The sequence below is a fragment of the Camellia sinensis genome, chromosome 13, assembly GCF_055761805.1.
Source record: "Camellia sinensis isolate YWXY chromosome 13, ASM5576180v1, whole genome shotgun sequence".
Classification (NCBI taxonomy): Eukaryota; Viridiplantae; Streptophyta; class Magnoliopsida; order Ericales; family Theaceae; genus Camellia; species Camellia sinensis.
This window is the reverse complement of record NC_138973.1, coordinates 17,680,748-17,691,240: the sequence shown is the minus strand read 5'-3', so window position 1 is coordinate 17,691,240 and position 10,493 is coordinate 17,680,748. Positions and strand designations below refer to the sequence as shown.

The 10,493-nt window shown below is 45.8% G+C and overlaps 1 pseudogene; it reads right to left on the bottom strand.

The window, feature by feature from the left end:
• Positions 1-9,043: 9,043 nt before the first annotated feature.
• LOC145806544 (putative indole-3-pyruvate monooxygenase YUCCA4 pseudogene) lies at positions 9,044-9,860 on the bottom strand (annotated as a pseudogene).
• Between the last annotated feature and the right edge of the window lie 633 nt (positions 9,861-10,493).

The window sequence follows — 10,493 nt, the reverse complement described above, 5'->3', positions numbered from 1 at the left end:
GGTTGTGTGTTCAGAAAATTTGAAATTTGGGCTGCGTGTTCAACTTTCTATCAGTGTGGGCTGCGTGTTCACTATTTAATCTGGGCTGCGTGTTCAGAAAATTTGAAGTTTGGGCTGCGTGTTCAACTTTCTATCAGTGTGGGTTGCGTGTTCACTATTTAATCTGGGCTGCGTGTTCAGAAAATTTGAAATTTGGGCTGCGTGTTCAACTTTCTATCAGTGTGGGCTGCGTGTTCACTATTTAATCTGGGCTGCGTGTTCAGAAAATTTGAAGTTTGGGCTGCGTGTTCAACTTTCTATCAGTGTGGGCTGCGTGTTCACTATTTAATATGGGCTGCGTGTTCAGAGAATTTAAAGTTTGGGCTGCGTGTTCAAATTTCAACTAGCGTGGGCTGCGTGTTCACTACTCTAATCTGGGCTGCGTGTTCAGAGAATTTAAAGTTTGGGCTGCGTGTTCAAATTTCAACTAGTGTGGGCTGTGTGTTCACTTTCGAGTTCGGGCTGTGTGTTCGACAAATCAGTGTTTGAGCCGTGTGTTCGCCTCTTAACTAATGTGTACTGTGCGTTCGCAATTAATTAATGAGCCGAGTGTTCGGAAATTCGAGTGTTGAAACTACATGTTCAGGATGCAAGCAAAGTACTATGTCATAAGCTAAACTGCATGTTCAAGCATGGCAAAGGTGCGAAATGTACGAAAAATACAGAAAATGAAGTAAATACCTCTCGGGCCTCGTGAGAGAGGTGATGCTCCGGCTCTCGGAGAAGCAGATCCCCGGGTGCTCGCTCGTCAAAGCTAGTAAAGTGACGGAAGACAGCACGAGGGAGGACATGTGCTGGCGGACGGTACCTCCCGGGAATAAAAGGTCGGGTCCTCGGGGGTAGAGTCATGGGATCGAAATCATCTCCGGCACCTGGAAAACCTCCGCCGTGAGGAGAATTGCCCGCCATTTTCAGAAGATCTGCAAAATGAGCAAAAATGAGCCAAAATTAGAAAAAGTCAACAAATGTCAACTCTCGGGAAATGAAAAAGTCAACAAAAGTCAACTCCCGAGAAAATCTTCCAAAAATTGAGAAAAACTTACCTCAAGTGGCGAAAATGCGAAAAGAAGCTCCGAAACCGAAATTTAATCGCTTCAAAGTGCTTGAAACTGAATGTTTTTGCGAAAACAATTTGCACGGGGCGTTGGAAAACGCGTGTGAAACTCAGATCTGGAGAAGAAAAGTGTTGTAGGAGGCAAGAAAAGAAGGGGCCTCGGCTGCCTTATATAGGCCCCAAGCCTTGGATTGAAGGAGCATCAAAAAGGAGGTGAAAAGACAAAACTGCCCCCGGATCTGGGCATATGGCCGGCCGGCCCCCTTTTCTAGCCGGCCAGCTATCTGCTTTTTGGAAAACTGGCCGGCCAGCTATCTACTTTATGGAAAACCGGTTGGCCACCTCCCCTCTCCCATATAACCGGCCGGCCATGTCCCCTACATGCTCACCTAGCTCCCTGCAAATTTTGAGGAAGATCGGAGTTCCCGGGACCTGAAAAAGTTCAAGAAAAGTACACTTCCGGTCGCGAAATAGCTCCGCCGGGACTTCAGCTTCAAGTTCTGACATGTGTCTCATCATCATTCATCAAAATCAAAGTGTATCCTTTTTGAATGAGTTGTGATCTTTCCGGGAAGCGGATCGGAGGCCGTGATCGAGTTGCCTTCGCCGAAACACGTATTTCCGTGCTCGTTACTTCATGACAAACGGGCACCCTGATTCATGCTCACTTTGCACTATCATGCACATAACTTGCATTCTCATGAGCATACCTGCATTAACATGTACATTTCTTGATATTGGCATACCTCCATGTTTGAGCATGCGTTGTCACGCACGTTCCTTTCTCGCATCGCAATGCATACACTCACCGGCACTACGTGTGTCAAACTTCCAGAATCACATTAAATATATGTTGTTAGCATATTGTACTTGTTGCAATTTCTCTCTTTTGCAGGCACGATATTGTATGTACGGTTCAATTGAGGCTGGTGCGACCAGACGAATCGCGCAGGTATCGTATCTTCTCCGTGTGAGATGTGGCGGGGATTGAATAATCCTCCGCATTCTTAACTGCATGAAATGTAGTTGTTGCTTTGCATTCTTGCTTAAAACTGTTGCATCTATTTGCGAATACTTGCCTCATTACAGCTTGCTGCATTTGCATGATCATTGGGTTACCTCCGGCTCTTTGCATATCATTTGCATTTTGCCCCCTGCCTGCGGGCATGCCTGCGGGCACATCTCTGTTTATCTTGTATGTTTGTCTAAGTCTTCGGCCTTGTCAAAAATGGGTCAAAAATGGGTCGTCTCTGGGCTTTGACATTCACTCCCGTCACTTGTGACTTCCGAGTTCTGTCAAAGAGGGGCAACTGTAGACACCCCATTTTTGACCGACCTTAAGACTCAGACGTCACCGATTGAGCGCTTGGTGATGTTGCATAATGTGCTCGTTCAGAAGTTTCAGAGTCGCGGCCGCGAGCCCTGCCTCCGGACTTCCGAACCCTCTTCTATGCCTTGTCTCGGTTTGCGAACCAGACTCGGTTTTCTCTGTTTCTTTTCTTGAGGGGAGGGAGAGGTCCCGTAGACCATCTCGCAGTGGCCATGGGCTGCATTTGGTGGCCGTAGGCCATTTTGCCCATTTCGGAGTCCGGTTCCCGGTTTTCGGGATCGTTGGCCGTGTGCCTCGGTTCGGGACTGCCTAACCATCTCCATTTTCTCTGGTTTTTGGCATACTTCCCATTTTCTCCCTTTTGAGGGACACTGGCGTCTGAGAAACCCACTTCATGGCCGAACGCCACTTTCGGTGCTTAACAGCCCATTTTCGGGACCCCGAACTGCGCGTTTTGGTCCCCGAGCATTCGTTTTGCAACGGTTTTCGTTCATTTTTGGCAGGTACCTCTGTTTTATCACCGGGGAGGTCACTGAAGGGTGGGAGGCCAGCAATTGTTGCAGCAACCAGTTATACATCCTCCGACGCCCTCCGGCACCCGTTTTTCGCACTTCCGGGCTAATGTTGAACACCTTGGGCCCACATTCTCGAACTTTGAACCACATATTTGTGATGTACACACATGAGAGGACCCTAAAATTTGGTGGCCGGCCATTAATGCTACTTGACCCTTTTGACCCCCTCCTTCCGGGCTAATGTTGAACACCTTGGGCCCACATTCTCGAACTTTAAACCACATATTTGTGATGTACACACATGAGAGGACCCTAAAAGTTGGTGGCCGGCCAGTAATTCCACCTGACCCTTTTGAACCCCTCTTTCCGAGCTAATGTTGAACCCCTTGGACCCACTTTCTTGGACTTTTAACCACAGGGTTGTGTTGTACACACATAGGAGGACACCATCAATTGGTGGCCGGCCAGAAAATCTGATTGACCCTTTTGACCCCTAGCCGGCCGGCTAGGGGGTGTGGCCGGCCGGCCACCTGGAGCAAAAGTAACTGGCCGGCCGAGATCTTGGCACTGTGCACTTTACAGCTGTGGGGCTTTATCCCCCAGAAAAGATCTTTATCCGGGGGATATTTTGTGGGGGAAAGTTTGTCTCCTTTTCCCCCACCTTTGCACCCCCTTTTTGGCCTTTATAACAAGCAAGCTATATCACATGTTGGGGTTAGAAAACTTCACCTTCAAGCCTCCATACACAACTCCATCTCTATACCTCTCATTTCCTTGAAAATCTCTAAGTCCCTAAGCACCATTTCTTCTACACCACCAAGCTCTACCACCACCACCTCATTTCCAGCAACAAGGAAGGCTTCTCAAAGGCCAAAGGAGCTACAAATTGGTCCAAGAAGCAACAAAAGCCTTAGTCTTCAAGGGTGAGTAACACTTCTCCTCTTTTGACCCTTTTTCTTGATCCATTTGTAAGCCCCCTATGCTTTTTGTTTCAAGCTCCGGCCCTAACTGAAAGGGGCCCTCTTTTGAGCTCATTTTCACTTTTCATTAAGGGCTCAACCCTGTTTGAGCCCTCCATGATACACTTGCTTCATTGATCCTCTTATATGTCATAATCTTGCATGCTATTTTTGGCCCATGAGAAATCTGTTTTTGAGCATGTTGTAAACTAATATTAGGCTTATTTTGAGCCCCTCTTCAACATTGAAGAAGGGCTCAACACCATTTGGGACTTCCATGTTGTACCTACCTTTATATTCCTCTTTTATTCCCCATTCTTGCATGCAATGGAAGCCTACCATGCTTTTGTTTTTGGCCATTTTACAGTTCTGAAAAGGTGCTTATTTTGGTCCATTCTGCATGTTTCATTTAGGTCCTTTCATGGTTTGGGACCTCCATAGGTCACTTCATGTTATATCTCTCTTTTATTCCCCATTCTTGCATGTTTAGTTAGCCTATCATGCTTTTGTTTTTAGCCATTTTACAGTTCTGGAAATAGTCCTATTTTGGCCCATTCTACATGTTTTATTAAGGGTCTTTGGCTGTTTGGTGATTATTTTGCATACTTCATGTTATAGCCACTTTTGAGCCTCATTTTGCATCACATTTCTATCATGTTTGTATACTGATTTTGAGGCTTCCATATACTGTAAATATTCATATTTTTGGTCCCTCTTCAGTGTTGTAGAAGGAAATTTTTCATTTTGGGTTTTGCTTATATCACTTGCTTCATTACCCCTCTCTTGGCCCCTATTCTTGCATACCATTTTTTCCATACCTATGCTTGCTGTTTGGCCATGCTTATAACTGTGAAAGTGCCTTTTTTGGGACTGTCTAGCTTCTGTCTTTGCATTGCATGTCCATGTTGTGCATGTTTGGCATAGCTATAGGCCATTTCGGGTGCCTAAATTCGCATTTCGGGACAATTCCTTGCATTTCATGTCATTTCGCCTCATTTCGGGACTGTTTTCCCCCATATTTTAGTGCTGAAATTCCATTAGAATGAATGCTTATCATTTCCATGTCATTTGCATTGTATTCCGCCATCGCCTCGGTTTGCGTGCCCGCGTGCACGCATTTCGAGGCACTTCATTTTTCAGCCATCGGCATCCTATGTGAGTGTGGCTGAGGCTCACTCATGTTGGTATAAAACCATATCATGTTTGCATTGTATTCCGCCATCGCCTCGGTTTGCGTGCCCGTGTGTACGCATTTCGAGGCACCTCTTTTTTCAGCCATCGGCATCCTATGTGAGTGTGGCTGAGGCTCACTCATGTGGTATAAGCCCATATCACCATTTCATGTCATTACATCGCATTCTGCCATCGCCTCGGTTTGCGTGCCCGTGTGCACGCATTTCGAGGCACCTCTTTTTCAGCCATCGGCATCCTATGTGAGTGTGGCTGAGGCTCACTCATGTTGGTATAAGCCCATATCATGTTTTCATCGCATTCCGCCATCGCCTCGGTTTGCGTGCCCGTGTGCACGCATTTCGAGGCACCTCATTTTTCTATCCGTTAGCATCCTATGTGAGTGTGGCTGAGACTCACTCATGTTAGTATAAGTCCATATCATGTTTTCATGTCATTTGCATTGCGTATGTCATTGCCTCGGTTTGCGTGCCCGTGTGCATGCATTTCGAGCCACTTCATTTTTCATCCATCGGCATCCTATGCGAGTGTGGCTGAGGCTCACTCATGTTGGTATAAGCCCATATCATGTTTCCATGTCATTACATCGCATTCTACCATCGCCTCGATTTGCGTGCCCGTGTGCACGTACTTCGAGGCATCTCATTTCCATAGCATAGTGCATACTAGGTTGTATCTTAGATTGCATTCTGTCATTTTCTCGGTTTGCGTGCCCGTGTGCACGTACTTCGAGGCATCTCATTTCCATAGCATAGTGCATACTAGGTTGTATCTCAGATTGCATTCAGTCATTTTTCTCGGTTTGCGTGCCCGTGTGCACGTATTTCGAGACATCTCATTTTCATAGCATTTTGTGTATGTTAGGATTGTATCTTAGTTGCATTTCATGCATATCATGCATATTGCATCATGTCCGGAATAGGAGTTACCCCGGGCACGGGAAACGAGGTACATTTCGTACCCCGAGTGACGGAATGTGTCTCAATTCTCCAGTCACCGACACTCCGGATTATCCATGATGGGGTTAGGTTTTAGCTGTAGTTTCATGTGCATTCATTCTATATTGAGTTGTGCATTTCGACTCCTCGGCCATCATGCCTCGGTATGCGTGATTGGTGGTACGAGGATCGAGACATGCATATATCTGTGCAAATACATTGCTATGCCCCTTTCCTGCTCTCTGTTGCAGCAAAACGAAGAATCAGCAACCTTTTGGGGCTTGGCACGCATTTCAAGAACAGGTGTAAACAGAGGCTAATTGGGGCATTCCGGTGGATTTCCGCGCAAGACAACCCGGACATGCATCATCCATCAGAAGCAAGGCAGTCCCTGGCTTGCACGCCAGTTTTATTTGCTTTCTTAGTTAATTCATTAATTAATTAGGAATTTGTATATTTTTCGGACTGTAATATTCTTTCATTCGGGACTGTAATATTTGGACTGTATTATTTATTTGGACCCTCTGCGTGAGGACACAACTGTAATAATCGTGCGTGAGTGTGATGTATGTCTTCCAACCCCACGTCTTTCTCCCTTTTATTTATCCGCTTATGATGGTTAGATTAGGGCATATTTCAAATAGCATACAGTATGACAGCATGTTTGCATTCATTCATCTGTATTGCATGCACCGGGCTCGGCGCATCATACTAACTGCATTGTACTTTCAATTTCAAAATTGAATACATGATAGTTGTAACATTTCATATGCCATCTTAGAATAGCCGAGCCTGCTATAGTTGCATTTTGCATGTGTTGCATTAGACATTTCTGTATACTTAGGATTCATGCATGATTTCTAATGAGTTGCTATTTTGGCTTGGAGTACTCGGTAAGCTTTATGCTTTAGCATCCTTGCATGCGTGTGAGTGCTGCCATGAATAGCATGCTTACCATGAGGCTATGTGCTTATATGATATAAACTGCCTGAATGCCTGTGGGTGAAGGTTGGGTTATCTGAATTGGAATAAATCATCAAATGTTTTAAAGCCTACCTGCGGGTAGCAAACCATTTTCAAAAACAAACATGAAATGTTTCGTTCCAATTCAGGCGACCCGGTCTATACTTGTATGCTGTGCGCATCACATAGTAACCTAGGCTAATAAACCGGAATAAGGACACACAAAGTTTTCAAAAATTGATATCACGGTTAGTAGAGGCCGGTCTATGACCGGGCGAGCGGGGGTGCTCACGAAGTGACCTTCCCCAATCGTACCCAAGTTCCCGAGACGAGGCAACTTTGGTGATGACGGACACGTGGCCTTTTGGCACCGAGTCAGGGTTTCCTAAATTTCCCAAAATAAAATATTTAGGTGGCAACTCTGTATCTGGCAAAGCAGTCCATGTTTGGCACTTCTTTCAAAAATCAGTTTTCTCAAAACGATTTGCCGGATTTGGACTCTTTGGTTCAGATTTAGAACCGTGACTGCGAAAGTCGAGTCCGAGCTGTGGCGAGGTCCCCCGCGGGCTTGTCTACACCAACGAGCCCGCTCCTTTAAGACCGCCCGCAAATCCTCTGAATGAGCGGAGTAAGAGTGCCTCGACGTCGTTACTGGACGTGAGGGCTAGTAAGTGCTGTCTTGCGCGCTAGACTTCTCTGCATGCACGTCGAAATCACCAACCTTGTAACTTCTGGTAATAGAAATGGACGGAGTGCGTCGCTAACTCTGACCGCCTGAACGGCGGGGTTGGGTGCGCTCACTGTGGTCTCCCACTCCAGCTACACCCTTCCCTTTGACATGCCGCTTCAGCTCTTCCATCTCTGCCGCCATTCGCCGGATGACGGCGTCCTGGTCCTTCAGCTTATTTTCCAGACGTCTGGCGTGTGGGTCTCTCCTCCGCCGGTGACCGTCTGGACTCCGTGAATGACCATGACTTCTTCTGCCCTTATCCCGCGCGTCTCCCGACTGTCCTCCTGGGAATGTCGCCAAGTCCCCCATCGGAGGAATGGTGGGGTGTCCTTCTCTCCGTCTGCCTGACTCCGGAGTGGCTCCATCGATGGCGGACAGCGGAATCTTTTTGTTGTTCGCCATAGAAAGGGATCGGATGAGCAAGGAAGACAAGGTTTTATCTGCAAAGCTTCCCACAGACGGCGCCAATTGTACGGGGAGCAAATATTCAGGCGAGCCCGTACTCCCTTCTTCCAAGCTCCGCTTTTATCCGATCACCTGCGTACACAAAGGCGGTGAGCTACCTGGCGGTGTGTGGCTGGAAAACCCCTCCGACGGTCAAGTTAGAACACACACTGTATGGGGGGCGAGAAGGTAGAGAATTGCGTTTAAGTGTTTCTCTTACCAAATGTACATCTGTCTCCGTACGGAGGGCACAGACATGCTTATATACCTTCTGCGCCCCAAATCTACTCCCAGTGACCTCTCAACACGTGGGACTGCTATCCCATCTGCCAGCATAAACCTTGCTAAGCACCACCCAACCCAACTGCCTGCCCATTCTCCTGGGAGCTCGGCAGCCGAGCAGTATTATCTCGGCCATCGTCTGCCATGCTGCGCTTCATACCCAAGTACTCTAACAGCTAAGCTCAGATGAGGACCGGACTCGGCGGCATCTCCGCAAAGCCGAGCTCGGGGCAACTCACGCTTGTCTGCGGTCGACCTACCTGTCGAGCAAACAGGTACCTCGGTCCAACCTTGCCTTTCTTGGCGTTGGACTTTTCACCTGATTGGCCTCGTAACCACGGATCCTTGCAGCTGTGTCAATTCACATGCTGCCTTAACTGAGCAGCTTCCTTCAAGGCCGGGCCACACAACTTGGCCCAACACCTGTTCGACCCAAATCTGTCCGGCCCAAATCTGTCTGGCCCAATTCCATATCATTAATCTCCCTCTCAAAGAACATATGTAAAACATACATGAATGAATAAGATTATATTTTAAATGGTTCACTATAGGACTCACTTTTCAAATGTCAAAACATTCATATATTTTTTATGTCGGATTTTGTGACAATTTTTGTGTAAATATTTGTTATCCAAATCCAAAAATTTGAAAATTATTTTCAAATAAGTGGTTTCAACTGCCCAAAAATTGATTTTAATGCATAGCCAGAAAGAAAAAAAAAATGAGCCATAATAGAAAGCAAAAGTACTTAAAAAAACTAAATGAAACTTACAGTGCTTCTAGCCAACCATATGAGGGGTTGCATTGTGTTTACAGAGGTCCAAACTAACCTCCATACCAGAATTCCCACAACCAACCACCAAAACACTCTGATTTCTGAAATCAGAACCAGAGGTATACAAACTTGTATGCACAACAGGCCCATCAAACCTCTCAATCCCTGGAATTTCCGGTATCGCAGGCTCGGCATTTTTGCCCGTGGCAACGATAATCCACCGGGAAATGTACTCACAATCTTGAGTTTGAACCCTCCAAAACCCAATAGTTGAATCAAACTCTGCTCTTTTCACCACTTGTTCGAAGCTTGGTTCGATGTTGAAGTGTGAAGCATATGACTCCATGTATGATATGAACTGGTGTTTTGTTGGGTACTTGGGGAAATTTTCCGGGAAACCAAACAGTGGAAGTTCACAGAACTGTTTGGGAAGGTGGAGTTTGAGACGATCGTATGTTCTTTGTTTCCATAAAGAAGCTATACAGTCACTTCTTTCAAGAATGAGAGAGCGTACACCATTGTTCTTGAGGCAAGCTGAGACTGCTACCCCAGAGGGTCCAGCACCTACAATGATAGGTCCGTGAACCCACAAGCAATTTTGTCGATTGCCCTCTTGATTTTTGCAAGAACCCATTTGGAATAGCCCAAGAAAAGAAAAGAAAAGAAAAGAAAAGAAAAGGGAGCTCTGTTTCTTCAAAACCTCTGTTTTTTGTATAGAGAGTTAAAAACAATGATTGATTAACAAGAATGAGTAAATAAACGTAGTGAAAAGAAAAATTATTGAGAACCAATAGAGAGTATGAAACGTCGAGGCAAGAAACTTAATCCGTTGTCCTTAAGAAACGATTTTGCTCCACTCGGTGCAGATGGATTTTTGGCGGTCGTTCTCTAGGATTCAATGACCAGTCTTGTTGGTGTGAACTCACCAATCAAGGCTTCAAACTCGTGTAAAGAAACAGATAAACATTGACAGAAATTAGAGAAGAAGACACAATATTTTTGTGCATTCAGCAGAATGTTTATGCTTGTATATATATAGCTGAAAAATGTTTGAGGGCCACAAAAACAGTGGCTCAAATGGCTCAAAACTGCCAAAACGACGTCGTTTTGGCAGGTTTTGATCCCAAAACGACGTCGTTTTGGCAGTTTTGAGCCATTTGAGCCACTGTTTTTGTGGCCCTCTACCATTGCTCTATATAGCCTGTCAAAGCTAGGAGGAAAAGGAAACGAAACTATATATATATATGAATTTCCCAAAACAAAGGGCTAATCA